The following is a 12,839-nucleotide window of genomic DNA, read 5'->3' as shown; positions in this document are numbered from 1 at the left end:
ATAAAGGTTTTACCCAACACCAGCCGCGACTGCAATGTACACAAGACTATGACTGCTACATATTATGTTATTTCAACCAAATCAGAAGTACAATAATTTTGAAAAGTAAGTGCAATGTATACTTCTAAATCTATCTAAATTTATTAATATGTAATTTTTTTCAAAACTATCGATCTTTCTTTGAAACATTTTCAATTCACAATTCACTGTTGGAAGCGCTGTACTTTTTAGTATAAATACGTATACGAAAAATTAAAATAATAGTTGAATTAACACATCGTTAAATGTTACGAGGAACATAGTTTTTTGGATTACACAGCAAAATCTTGGAATTTCAGTCCGATATTACTCCATTGAGTCTTTGGACTCACAAATAAATACCTCGAAAAGCCGACAAACATCTGTCTAGAACTTTTCTAGTAACCAGAGGGTATCGTAAACGACCCGTGTTTAGACCTCTTTCGTGAAAGTGACCGACCGCCGGCGCCGCTCGATTTCGTCATAAATCTCAGCCGTACCCCCCACGATAATTGACAAGTCTGTCATACAGCCCTACCATTTAAAACCTTTATTCTCTTCGTTTTAAAAATAGTTTCGCATGGTTTTTCTCTCTTCTCGTTTTACAATGGTCCAGTGACTAATAAATGAGTGTTGTGTTATGAGTTTGTTCGAGCTCAAAAAAACGTGGTTCGAAATTGTTTAACGTTTAACGAATGGTAAGTTATTCTAGTTTTTATGTTGGTCTTAACGTGTTAGGGGCCAAGAATACAACATTGTCTGTCCATTATAACATAGAACTGATATGTTGAATTCAGATCTCTAATTATTTAAAAACCAAAAAAATAAAGCAGCAGTCAAAGTGGCATGTACGCGTAACCTAATATATATTTTTTTTACATTAAAAGATCGCCGTCTTCCTCGTCGCACTTACGACATTTGCATATGTTATCTTTGTTAAACTCACGGAAGGAATATAATGAACCGGTCACCCGTCCAAGTGCTGACCGCTGCCCGCGTGGCTTACCTTCGGTGATCGAACGACAACCTTTACCGTTTGACGAGTTTTTATTCTGCAATTGTTTACAATTAATCGACAAAAAAAATTGTTTTCTTAATTATCTAGTACTTAAAGCTATGAATCTACATGATACGGGTCTGTGCATGTTTCCGAATACCTGCACGAAAAACAAATCGGTTCGGTGGTTGCTATGGATTTCAAAAAAAAACAAAAAGTGTTGGGGGGCAACGGCACGCGGTGTTCCCAAGCGGTCACCCATCCAAGTACTGACCGCGCCCGACGTTGCTTAACTTCGGTGATCGGACGAGAACCGGTGCTTTTCAACGTGGTATGGCCGTTGCCGTGGTGTTTAGGTGTGATCGTTGGTGTAAAATATATTGCTTTTAACATTCCGATGCACGAATATGAACATCAAAACGCGATGCGTTTCGTTTCCGTATGCACTTACCCTCTGACGACCGACGTCGGACCGAACTAACGGGAAATCCCACAACAACCACCACGTCACGCTCTAACGACAAGAGAGACTACTAGACGGACTGGCGATCTCCCGCGTCGCACATTTTTCGACCGCCGGCGGCGGTGGAAAATCCAGAATTTCACCCCACCTACCGCGCTGCTTGCTCCGACGACGACGAGATTCCCACATTTGGATCGACCGAAATATGTAAGTAATATCAGGAAGTTCCGATTTTCGAGAGGAGACCTGTGTTTCTATTTACCTATCTATAATAATTATCGTTATAATCATCATATCATTATTATTATTATTAACATTATTATTTATTACCATTATTATTATTATTATTATTATTTATCGTCCCTCGGATTCGGCGATCTTCGAAAATCCAAGTTGGACCGTTAGACATTCGAACGCGGTGTGCGTGGCTGACGAGTTGTTATTTTTGGCGTTTTTTCTTCGATCTTCACCCCGACTTCGGACGACGCAGGTCGGACACGAAATTACGAAGAGAGAAAGACGGAAGAAAGGAAGAAAACCTGAAGATCCGTCGAAGAAAATATCGGAAAACTCGTAGGTGCGGCATCGGTCGGACGATGAAGACCGTCTCCTTTCGGATGATCCTCTCGACGGACTTTCGGCCGTCCCGAAGGGTCCGGACGGCAACGGGACCCGTCGTCGACTCGTCCCGTTTCAACTTCCGCCGAAAACGATCGACCTGAACGTCGGAGAGGCGGTTCGCGGCATCCTGTTGTCGGAATTGCCTCGGTTCGAACACCAGGTCCTTTCTGTGCTTCGACCGTTTCGGAAGCGTTTGGCGACGCGAAGATGTCGTAAAATCGAGAAGGTGGCGCGGTATTCCGGGAAGAGATGGACCAATATTTCGGCGAACGAAATATGGATTCCCGGAATCGACGCGTCTACCCCGCACCGCCGACGTAAACCGTCGGTCCCGAATCGAAACCGTGACGACCCGGATTTAGGGCTGGTGGTTGGAGGGGCGTGTACCTGATTCGAAACCCACCGACGTTCCGAGACGAACTTCGCTATCTCCAGGGAAACTTCGGAAACCGAGTTCGGCCAGCTTGATCACACGGTGGCGATGGTGATCGAGGAAAGAGGACGATGCCATCACGCGGGCAACGATTCCGAGGCCTGCAATTTCTTCGACGGCGGACGCGGTGCGCGTTCAGTCTTCCGTCCGCAGTGGCGACTATTTTATAAAGACTTAGAAAATTTTTTTGTTCAATTCTCGTTCACGAGGTGCTCGAAGTGTACGTGTGTGAGCAAGTGTTTTTTCAATAATTATTATTAACTTTTAACGTTTTAACGTGAAAGATGGCCGACGTCGAAAATCAAACAGCATCATCGGTCACCACCGGTTCCGCTGCCACCCCTCAATCCCACGCGAAGAAAGAGAAAAAAGCGAAAAATCCCAGGGCGAAACCGTCCCATCCTCCGACATCCGAGATGGTAAACAACGCCATCAAGGGACTCAAGGAACGCGGAGGATCGTCTCTTCAGGCCATCAAGAAGTTCGTCGCCGCAAATTACAAAGTCGACGCCGAAAAGGTCGCCCCTTTCATCAAGAAATATCTGAAAGGCGCCGTGGCGTCGGGATCTCTGGTTCAGACGAAAGGTAAGGGCGCGTCGGGTTCGTTCAAGCTCGCCTCGTCCACCTCCGGTGGTGCCAAAGTCGCCTCCGCCTCCGACAAGAGGAAACCCGCTTCGTCCTCCGCATCCAAGACGAAAAAATCATCCGCCAAACGTACCGCCGTCGCGACGACTTCCGACAAGGCTTCCTCGAAGACAGCCAAAAAACAAGCCTCCCCCAAAGCGAAGAAGACTGCTGCCGAAAAGAAGAGCGCCGTCGCTGCCTCCGCCGCCGCAGCGAAAGCCAAGAAATCGGCCGCCTCCTCGGCAGAAAAGAAAACTAGAGCCGCCCCGAAACCCCGATCGCCTTCCAAAGCGAAGAAATCTAACAAGGCTGGTCCGACTAAAAAACCCAAAGCACCCAAACCCAAGACAGCCAAAGCCATTCCTGTCAAGGTGAAAAAGGCCGCTTCGCCGAAGAGGAAAAAGTGAGAAACGTGGATGGATACTCGACTCATGTTCGTTCGGCTGTGCCTCGTTCCGACGTCATCATCGTACTACCGGCAACGGGGCACGCACAAATGGCCCTTTTCAGGGCCACACGATAATCTACGACGAAAAAAAGAAATAAAACTATCCTTACGGCGAAACCAAATAAAATAGATAGCATCAGCTGGCAGGTAGGTGATGACAGGATGCAATAAAATTTTACGAACGACCGCAACCCAACCCGAATCGAGAGGACCGACCGATTATTGACATTTTTATTTTATTCATTTCCGGTTGAAGGGCGATATATTTTTTTTTTTGCCTGTAAAGTTTGAGGTTCTGAAAAGAACCGATTTTTTTGTTATAAAATTCGTGTTTCGTGTTGTTCTTCCGAAACACGATGTGGAAAAATTTAAGCGCGTTCACCCCGAATACGTCTGGCAAGTTGGATGTCCTTTGGCATGATGGTTACACGTTTGGCGTGGATGGCGCACAAATTCGTGTCCTCGAACAGACCGACCAAGTAAGCTTCGCTCGCTTCCTGGAGGGCCATCACGGCGGAGCTTTGGAAGCGCAAATCGGTTTTGAAATCCTGAGCGATCTCCCTCACCAAACGTTGAAAGGGAAGCTTGCGGATGAGCAACTCGGTACTTTTCTGGTAACGACGGATCTCACGCAGAGCCACGGTACCAGGTCTGTAACGGTGGGGCTTCTTGACGCCGCCAGTGGCGGGAGCGCTTTTCCTGGCCGCTTTGGTAGCCAGTTGTTTCCTGGGGGCTTTTCCTCCGGTGGACTTGCGTGCGGTCTGCTTGGTCCTGGCCATTTCGAATGAAACGAATGAAAAACAAAACTGACAATTATTAAAATCGACTCTGACGATCGTTAGACGTGCACGCGTCGAAAGGTAAACGGGTACTAAAAATTCCGCCATATTAAATTGTACTTTTATACGTGAACAAAGTCAACGGCTGACTTCGTCGATTGGTCGATGGTGAACCGTTGAATCTATATAAGGCTCCGTTAGTTGAAATTTTGCGGTAGTTGACTTCCTAGGGACGAGGTGTGCAGGTATTTTGTGTCAGTTGAAATAATCTGAAAAGATGACCGGTCGCGGTAAAGGAGGCAAAGGATTGGGAAAAGGAGGAGCGAAGCGTCATCGCAAAGTCCTGCGTGACAACATCCAGGGCATCACGAAACCCGCTATCAGAAGATTGGCTCGTCGTGGCGGCGTGAAACGTATTTCCGGTTTGATCTACGAAGAAACTCGCGGAGTCCTGAAAGTGTTCTTGGAAAATGTCATCCGAGATGCCGTCACCTACACGGAACACGCCAAACGTAAAACCGTGACAGCGATGGACGTCGTCTACGCTTTGAAACGTCAAGGACGCACCCTCTACGGTTTCGGAGGTTAATTTCCTGGCGCTCTTCACCGTTCGAGAAAACCAGAATAAAATACGAAATACAAAATCGGTTCTTTTCAGAACCACAAAATAAAAATAAGAGGAAAAAAAAGAAACATGATGTTCTTTCGAGAAACAACGGACAATTATTACTAACTGACTACCTGATAAATGTACCAAGATCGTAAACACCCCTTGCTTTCCTTTTGGCATTGCAGTCGTAAATGATAATAATACAAAAAGAAAAGATGCATCGGTCATTTTACGAAAAAAAAAAGCTATAGTGGCCCTGAGAAGGGCCGATATTTTGAGTTTTCGCCACGGAGATGGATCGATCGTTCGTTTAAGGTTTCTTCTCGGTTTTTTTGGGTAAAAGTACGGCCTGAATGTTGGGTAAGACACCGCCTTGGGCGATCGTAACTCCGGACAGGAGTTTGTTCAATTCCTCGTCGTTTCTGATGGCCAGCTGCAGATGACGCGGTATAATACGTGTCTTCTTGTTGTCACGGGCAGCGTTTCCTGCCAATTCTAGAACTTCGGCGGCTAAGTACTCCATGACGGCGGCCAAATAGACGGGAGCTCCTGCACCGACGCGTTCCGCGTAATTTCCTTTTCTGAGAAGACGATGTATCCTACCCACCGGAAACTGGAGACCGGCACGGCTCGAACGGGATTTCGCTTTTCCCTTCACTTTACCTCCTTTACCGCGACCTGACATTTTAAGTTCGTTCGTTAGACACCACGAGAAGTAATAAAACTGACGGACGGGACTCGTCGATTGTAAAAGCTGGTAGCTGTGCTTCGAATTTATAGCCTCCGTGATAGGAGAATAGGACGTGACGATTGGTGGGAGCCCGTTTTCAGGTGGGGTTCTGGTGAACACACTACCTATCAGAAAGGTGGTGGTGCAAAGTTAACGCACGCACACGGGCACGGTCAGTCGTTCTGATCTTGCTTTCGTGAGTGACGGACGTGATTCGTCGAGTGTTCTGAGTGATCGTCAAGGCGATTGTTTGGTGTTTGTTGTGCTGTGCAGCGTTCCTGTGCCGAGACCGGTGTTCAGTACTCGGTCCGCACGGTTTGCGTATATATGTGCAGTGCTGCGCTCGAGCCCGGCCAATCGGCCACATAATTCACTGCAGCGAGGACCTCATTGGCGGAAGTGCCGTTCATCGGCGTTTTCGTCAATTCACCTCAAAGACCCCGTGCTTTTGCACCACAAACTCTAGTGCGTGAAGTGCTCGGAATTTTCCAACGCTTCGACCACGATGTCGACGATGGCCCCCGCCACCCAACCCACCCTCGAAGATGTCCTGACCCACATGAGTGCCCAAATCGCGGCGCTCACGCGGGAGGTCAAGGAACTCCGCGCCCTCAAGGAGGATGTCGACGAGCTCCGCGCTTTCAACGACGCCCGCCTCGTACAGCTCGAGGAGAGCAACGAGGACTTGGTGACCATGTCAGCGACCCCGAAGGTTGTCATCGTACAACCCTCAGCCCCCCTCGAAGCCACCCAGCCCCCGGCAGACCAGGACATGGAGGAGCCTTTCCAGGAAGTGAAAGGTAGGAAACCTCGAAAGCGCCGCCCCTCTGTTGCGTCCCTAGAGGACCAGGCTGTTGAACCTGGTCCCAGCCACAGGCCTCCATCAGCGGAGGTCCCAAAGAAGGCGAAAAAATCCAACACCCAGGCCCCTCAGGCCAAGCCCAATCGGCCCGCGCCCGCCAAACAAGTGGCGCAAAACAAACCTCCGGCGGAGAGCAAAATCCCGCCAATTATCATCCGCGATGCGGCAAAATGGGCGTCAGTCTCGAGCGCGATGACGACGCGCCAAATCAAATTCTCAAAAGCGAAGACATGCATCGACGGTATCCGCGTGAACACCGTCACCGTCGACGACTTCCGAGCATTGACTCGCCTACTCGAGGAGAGGAAAGTGCCGTACCACTCGTTCGCTCTCCCCGAGCAAAAAACACTCAGAGCCGTCTTGCGGACGGTTCCGTGCGAGATCGCCATCGACGATGTGCGAGCTGACCTGGAGGAACAGGGCCTGGCACCGATCAAGGTGACCAGAATGACCTCCTCCAGGTCGAAAAAACCTCTGCCCCTGGTCCTCGTCGAGGTCCCCAAGGACAAGGGCGCGATTTTCGAACTCAAAGCCGTGTGCCACCTGTCGGTCACGGTCGAGCGGCCCCACAAAAAGGGGGCCCCAAGCCAATGCCACCGCTGCCAACGGTTCCACCATTCACAGCGACACTGTCACGCACTTCCGAAGTGCGTGAAATGCGGTGAAAGTCACGATACTCACTCGTGCGAAAAAACAAATGACGACGCGGCAAAATGCGCGAATTGCGGCGGTGCCCACACCGCGAGCTATCGGGGATGCCCCAGGTTCCCCAGGGGCCCCCAGGCCAAAAAATCTTCAGGATCAGCGGCACCCAAACCGCAACAGAAACCCGCCGCGGCCTCCGCGAAACAATCCGCGACTCCCGCAGCCCCCGTCAGGCCCTCAGCCCCAAAAACCGCCCCCGCGACCAAAACCGCGAACAACGACAACGCGTCGAAAAGCTTCGCGGACGCAGCCTCGTCAAAAAAGACCGCGCCCCCAGCCCCCCCGCAGGCCACCCCCAAGCAGCCCCCCGCGATCGGTAAAGCCCTGACCGAAATCCTGAAAGCAATTCAGACATCGAACACGAAGGAGGAGATCCTCCAAAACGTGCTCGCAATCATCCCGAAAATTCTTCTCGACTGTTAATGACAGTACAACAGTCTAGTGTTAGGTCGCTGCAGATCGCATTCCATAATGCTCGCGGTCTGCGAAGCTCCCGCAACGAGCTGGAAGTCTTCGCAGACGATCACGATCTCGACGCGTTGCTGGTCAGCGAGACCAAACTGCAACCCGGCACCCCAGACCCCAACATTCGGGGCTTCGAACTTTATCGCAGCGACCGCACTCGCGGTCCTGGAGGAGGAACAGCAATTTACGTCCGCCGTGGAATTCGCCACCATCAGATCGCGCTTCCCGTTCTCCAGAACCTGGAGGCCACCGCCGTGACAATCGCGACCGCGAACGGTCCATTGACGATCATTTCGTGTTACCACCCCCCGCGACTTTTGCTCCGGGAAAACGACATCAACGAAATTTTAGATTCCGGCACCTCGGTCATCGCCGCGGGCGATTTCAACGCCAAACACGAGGCCTGGGGCAGTCGAAGAGCGAATCGCAACGGTCGAATTTTAATCGAACACGCGGACAACATCGACATCCTAATTGAGGCTCCCCCGGAGCCAACATATTACGACGCTCGCGACTTTCACGCCGACACGCTCGATATCGCGCTGTTAAAAAACGTGCCATTTCAAACTCGTCTACATGCCTCTCAGGCACTAGACTCCGACCATTTGCCCGTGCTGATGCACATCGGTGACGAAGCAAACGACGCGAACAGAAACGCAACCGTTCAAATCACGAATTGGCCGCGCTTCGCGGAAATCCTCGAAACAGATTTCGGTCCGGTTCCCCGCATCGAATCGGTCGCAGACCTCGAGAGTGCAGCCGGCGCCTTCGAGGACAAAATCAAAACCGCCATGTCCGACTCAACTCGAACTCGCGTCGAGCCGCAGAAAAAAGAAAATTTGCCGCAATGGATCGTCGATTTAATTCGCGCAAAAAATCTCGCCAGGCGCCAAGCCTATCGAACTGGCAGCGCCGCTGACAGGACGGAAGCAAACCGCCTCGGCAACGAAGTTAAATTCGCGCTCATCGATCACCGCAGTGATCGGTGGGAAAGAAAACTCAAATCCCTCACCGCGGAGGACAACTCGATCTGGAGAATGACGAAAGCGCTCCGTTCAAGCAAAAAGCCGCTACCACCGATTCACGGTACGCGCGGACTCGTTTTCTCGGATGACGAAAAAGCGGAAACGTTCGCTGACAGTTTGGAACTGCAGTGCAGACCGAACATCGCCGACGCCGACCTCGATCACATCGAGGAAGTCGAGCACGAAATTTTCGAAATTCTTTCGGAACCGAACGACACCCCCATTACACCCACCTCACCGGAAGAGGTCCGCGAAATCATCGGATCACTAAAGGTGAAAAAAGCACCCGGACCAGACCACATCCCCAACACCGCGTTGAAATTACTGCCGGACAAAGTTGTCGTCGCTTTGACCACAATTATCAACGCCAGCCTGCGACTCTGCCACTTTCCGTCCCGATGGAAAAGAGCAAACGTGATTTTTATCCCCAAGCCCGGGAAAGATCCGAAATTTCCGCAAAATTATCGCCCCATCAGTCTTCTCTCGAACGTCGGTAAAATCGTCGAAAAGGTTATTCTGACCCGGCTGGTCAGAATGGCTAACGACAACGCCGCGATCCCTGACGAGCAATTCGGGTTCCGCCCCAAACACTCCACCGCGGACCAATTAATTCATGTCACCGAATTCATATCTCACGGTATGAATCAAAACAAATCAACCGGCGCGATCTTTCTCGACGTGGCCAAAGCCTTCGACACCGTCTGGCACGATGGACTTGTTTATAAGCTCCACACGGCAGGCCTGCCGCTGGCGATGGTCAAACTCATCAATTCGTTCCTCCAAAACCGCGTTTTTCACGCGAAAATTGGACACGCACTCTCGACGGAACGCGCAATCGAAGCAGGCGTCCCACAAGGTTCGGTGCTCTCGCCGACCTTGTACGCAATTTTCACTGCCGACATCCCCAAACCCGACGGAACAAAACTCGCGTTGTATGCAGACGACACTGCAATCCTCACGCGCTCGGGGTCTCCCGAACTCGCGACGCAACGGCTCCAAAACGCTGTTGAAAGTCTGGAAGCGTGGTTCCGCCTATGGCGAATCGACGTAAATCCAGAAAAGAGCAGTGCGATACTGTTCACCCGGCGGCTTCACCGCCCGGCCGGCCAAATCGTCATGTTCAACCGCGTCATCCCGTGGAAAACCGAGGTCAAATATCTCGGAATCAAATTCGACAATCACCTCCGATTCAACGCTCAAGTCGAGCACGCGAAAACTCGCGCCCAGGCTGTTCGTGGAAAGCTTAATTCGCTGGTTTGCCGGCGAAGCAAGCTGTCCACAAAGAACAAAATAACGATCTACCGAACGATAATCAGACCGGCAATGATGTACAGCGTCGCGGTCTGGGGTAACGTGGCTCACACGCAACTCCAGAAACTGCAAGTCGTACAGAACAAATTCCTCCGGGCCGCCTTCAACGCGCCGTGGTTCGTCAGAAACGCTCAACTCCATCGGGAAGCAAATCTTCCCACCATCAGGGAGTTCCGGCAAGATGTTGCAGGGAAATTCTTTGAGAATGCGGCTAACCACCCAAACCCCCTCGTGCGCGAAGCCGTCAACTACGACGAAAATGTAGCATACCGCTATCCGCGGCCAAAATGTGTGCTCCTCCGACAGGACTGAAGTGACATCACCACTTCCTGTCACTCGCGAAGTTTTTCCGATGTTTTTATTGCAGATCTCCGCGGACAAGCGCAGCTCTGTAACAATTAATAACCAATCATTTCCGAGTATGTTTCAGATTCCATGCCAGGGCCGACTCCAGTTCCAGAGGACCAGGTAATGTGTAATTCAAACCGGGTTAATTTTTATAGTTTCTTCTATATCGATTTTCTCGAGCGTTCCCCCATTTCTTCTTCGGCTCCGACGAGGGGTTTTTTCCTGTGGTTTTTTGACCTCGTTGTAACGCACAAGCGGGAGCATTCCGTCGACGTCTAAAGTCGGTCCACAGCCGCACCCCCACTCGCGCGCGTTTTTTGTATTTTCAAAATTTTTCCCCACCGTACTCCCGACCTGCTGGATTCGCAACTGGAGGCCGATCAGCTAGGGGGTATGGTAACCCGATACTTGACAAGTCTGTTGATCAGCCCTACCAATCAATGTGTAGGCGCCTGCTATTCAGATCGGAGAAAGATGAGTCTCGGACTCGCACTCCTAAAGGTCAGACAAATTATTAACGCACGCACACGAGTCAGAGCAGTTCGCGAGTTTGTTGAATCGAATTGAATTGAAAAATGCCGCCGAAGACAAGTGGTAAGGCAGCCAAGAAGGCCGGGAAAGCTCAGAAGAACATTTCCAAGAGCGACAAAAAAAAGAAGCGCAGGAGGAAGGAGAGCTATGCCATCTACATCTACAAGGTGTTGAAACAAGTCCATCCCGACACCGGTATCTCTAGTAAGGCTATGAGCATAATGAACAGTTTCGTGAACGACATCTTCGAACGTATCGCCGCTGAAGCTTCCCGTCTGGCACACTACAACAAACGTTCGACGATCACCAGCAGAGAAATTCAAACTGCCGTGCGTCTGTTGTTGCCCGGTGAGTTGGCCAAGCACGCCGTCTCCGAAGGTACCAAAGCCGTCACCAAGTACACCAGTTCGAAATAGATGTTTTTCGTTTTCGACACATTTATAAACGGTTCTTTTCAGAACCACAAAAACTCTCGAACAAAAAAGAAAAAGACGTGAAACAGCGATTTTTAATTAACTTTTATTATGTCATTATTATTATTATTAGGTTTCATGCATTATCGGTATTTTGCACCCATGCCTATCCAACTTGTAGTTATGTGGTTATTGTATTCGAAATAATTTAGTTGATTGAGGTTATGTTATGAATAAATTTCTATTTTGCCAGAATACAACTCTTCGGAAGAAGAAATCAAATAAACAATCGTACATCTGCTGAACAACCTAGTTGATGGTTGATGGATTTGCATTACCCAGCATATAGCCTAAATGTTCATCTTTAGTGAAATTAAAATTACTTAGCTTTTTTAAGAAAGAAAAAATTAGAACGAATTCTCATCGAAAAAACCGCGATTCCTACAAATGATACAGATGGTTTTGTAGTCGCGTATGTTATTGAATACAATGAGCCGACATTTTTCCGACTCTTTGTTTCATCGAAAACGTTGTTGACATTAGCAAGGAACGTTAAGGATTCCCTGAAACAGACAATTTCACTGTTTTGGAATAGCAGTATGTGCAAATGAGAGGACAGAAGACTTTGAAAAAAGGAGTGAACAAAACTGTACTTTAGTACAGAATGTTATGTTTATTTTAATTTCAATTGTTCCTGTTTTAATGAGATTTTTTATGTTCCTAAATCATTTTCTATTTTTTTTTTCATTAGAGAAGAGTTATTGTCGAGTTATTATCTCTACCTAGCATAAAAATTAAAATACTTTGCAACATTACGTTATTATACATTGCATATCTGACATAAAATACTTGCAAAAATTACTTAGCTAATTAATATTACGCATGACAACTCACATTATTTACTTTGCAAAACATTATAGAATACATAACAGATAATTGTGACCCTGTGTATTGTTCATTGGAATTAAAATAAAAAAAACGTGATTTCGTCAATCGCCGTTATTTGCGACTTCAGGCAACTGTCGCTAAGAGCTATTTTTGTTTCTCCGTTCAATTTCCCGATAAAATCGTCGACTTAGTTATTAACTAAGTTCTTCAGTTAGGTGGTATCAACAATACCACAATAGCCATGTTGCCGGAGTTTTTTGATAAAAGACTTGCTAGTTGGAATACAGAAAATATTTACCAAACACCTATTCACGATAATAAACCGGGGCACTATTGTGGGTTTTCGGTTGGTTTTATATTATATTAGGTACTCACCCTTCGTAACGTGTCTCCACGAAAAAACGTCACTTTCACACTAACCACCTTTCGTTTTAACTCTCGCGACGATAACTGAAATGTTGACGCGCGCCGGACAGATTCACGGACATACAACCACCCACCCACCCCGCGCCCCGGTTTCCGTCTGGACTGGTTCTGTCGTCCGAGTGAGTGCCAAAAATTAGCGTTC

At 48.8% G+C, this 12,839-nt stretch overlaps 1 non-coding gene across 1 annotated transcript; it reads right to left on the bottom strand.

The window, feature by feature from the left end:
• Positions 1-1,240: 1,240 nt before the first annotated feature.
• Positions 1,241-1,360, bottom strand: LOC138140916 (5S ribosomal RNA). Its single transcript, XR_011162826.1, has one exon. It is a non-coding gene; the product is annotated as a 5S ribosomal RNA (ribosomal RNA).
• Positions 1,361-12,839: the final 11,479 nt, after the last annotated feature.

The sequence above is a fragment of the Tenebrio molitor genome, unplaced genomic scaffold, assembly GCF_963966145.1.
Source record: "Tenebrio molitor unplaced genomic scaffold, icTenMoli1.1 SCAFFOLD_58, whole genome shotgun sequence".
In the NCBI taxonomy this organism is placed as follows: Eukaryota; Metazoa; Arthropoda; class Insecta; order Coleoptera; family Tenebrionidae; genus Tenebrio; species Tenebrio molitor.
This window is presented reverse-complemented; position numbering and strand designations above follow the sequence as displayed.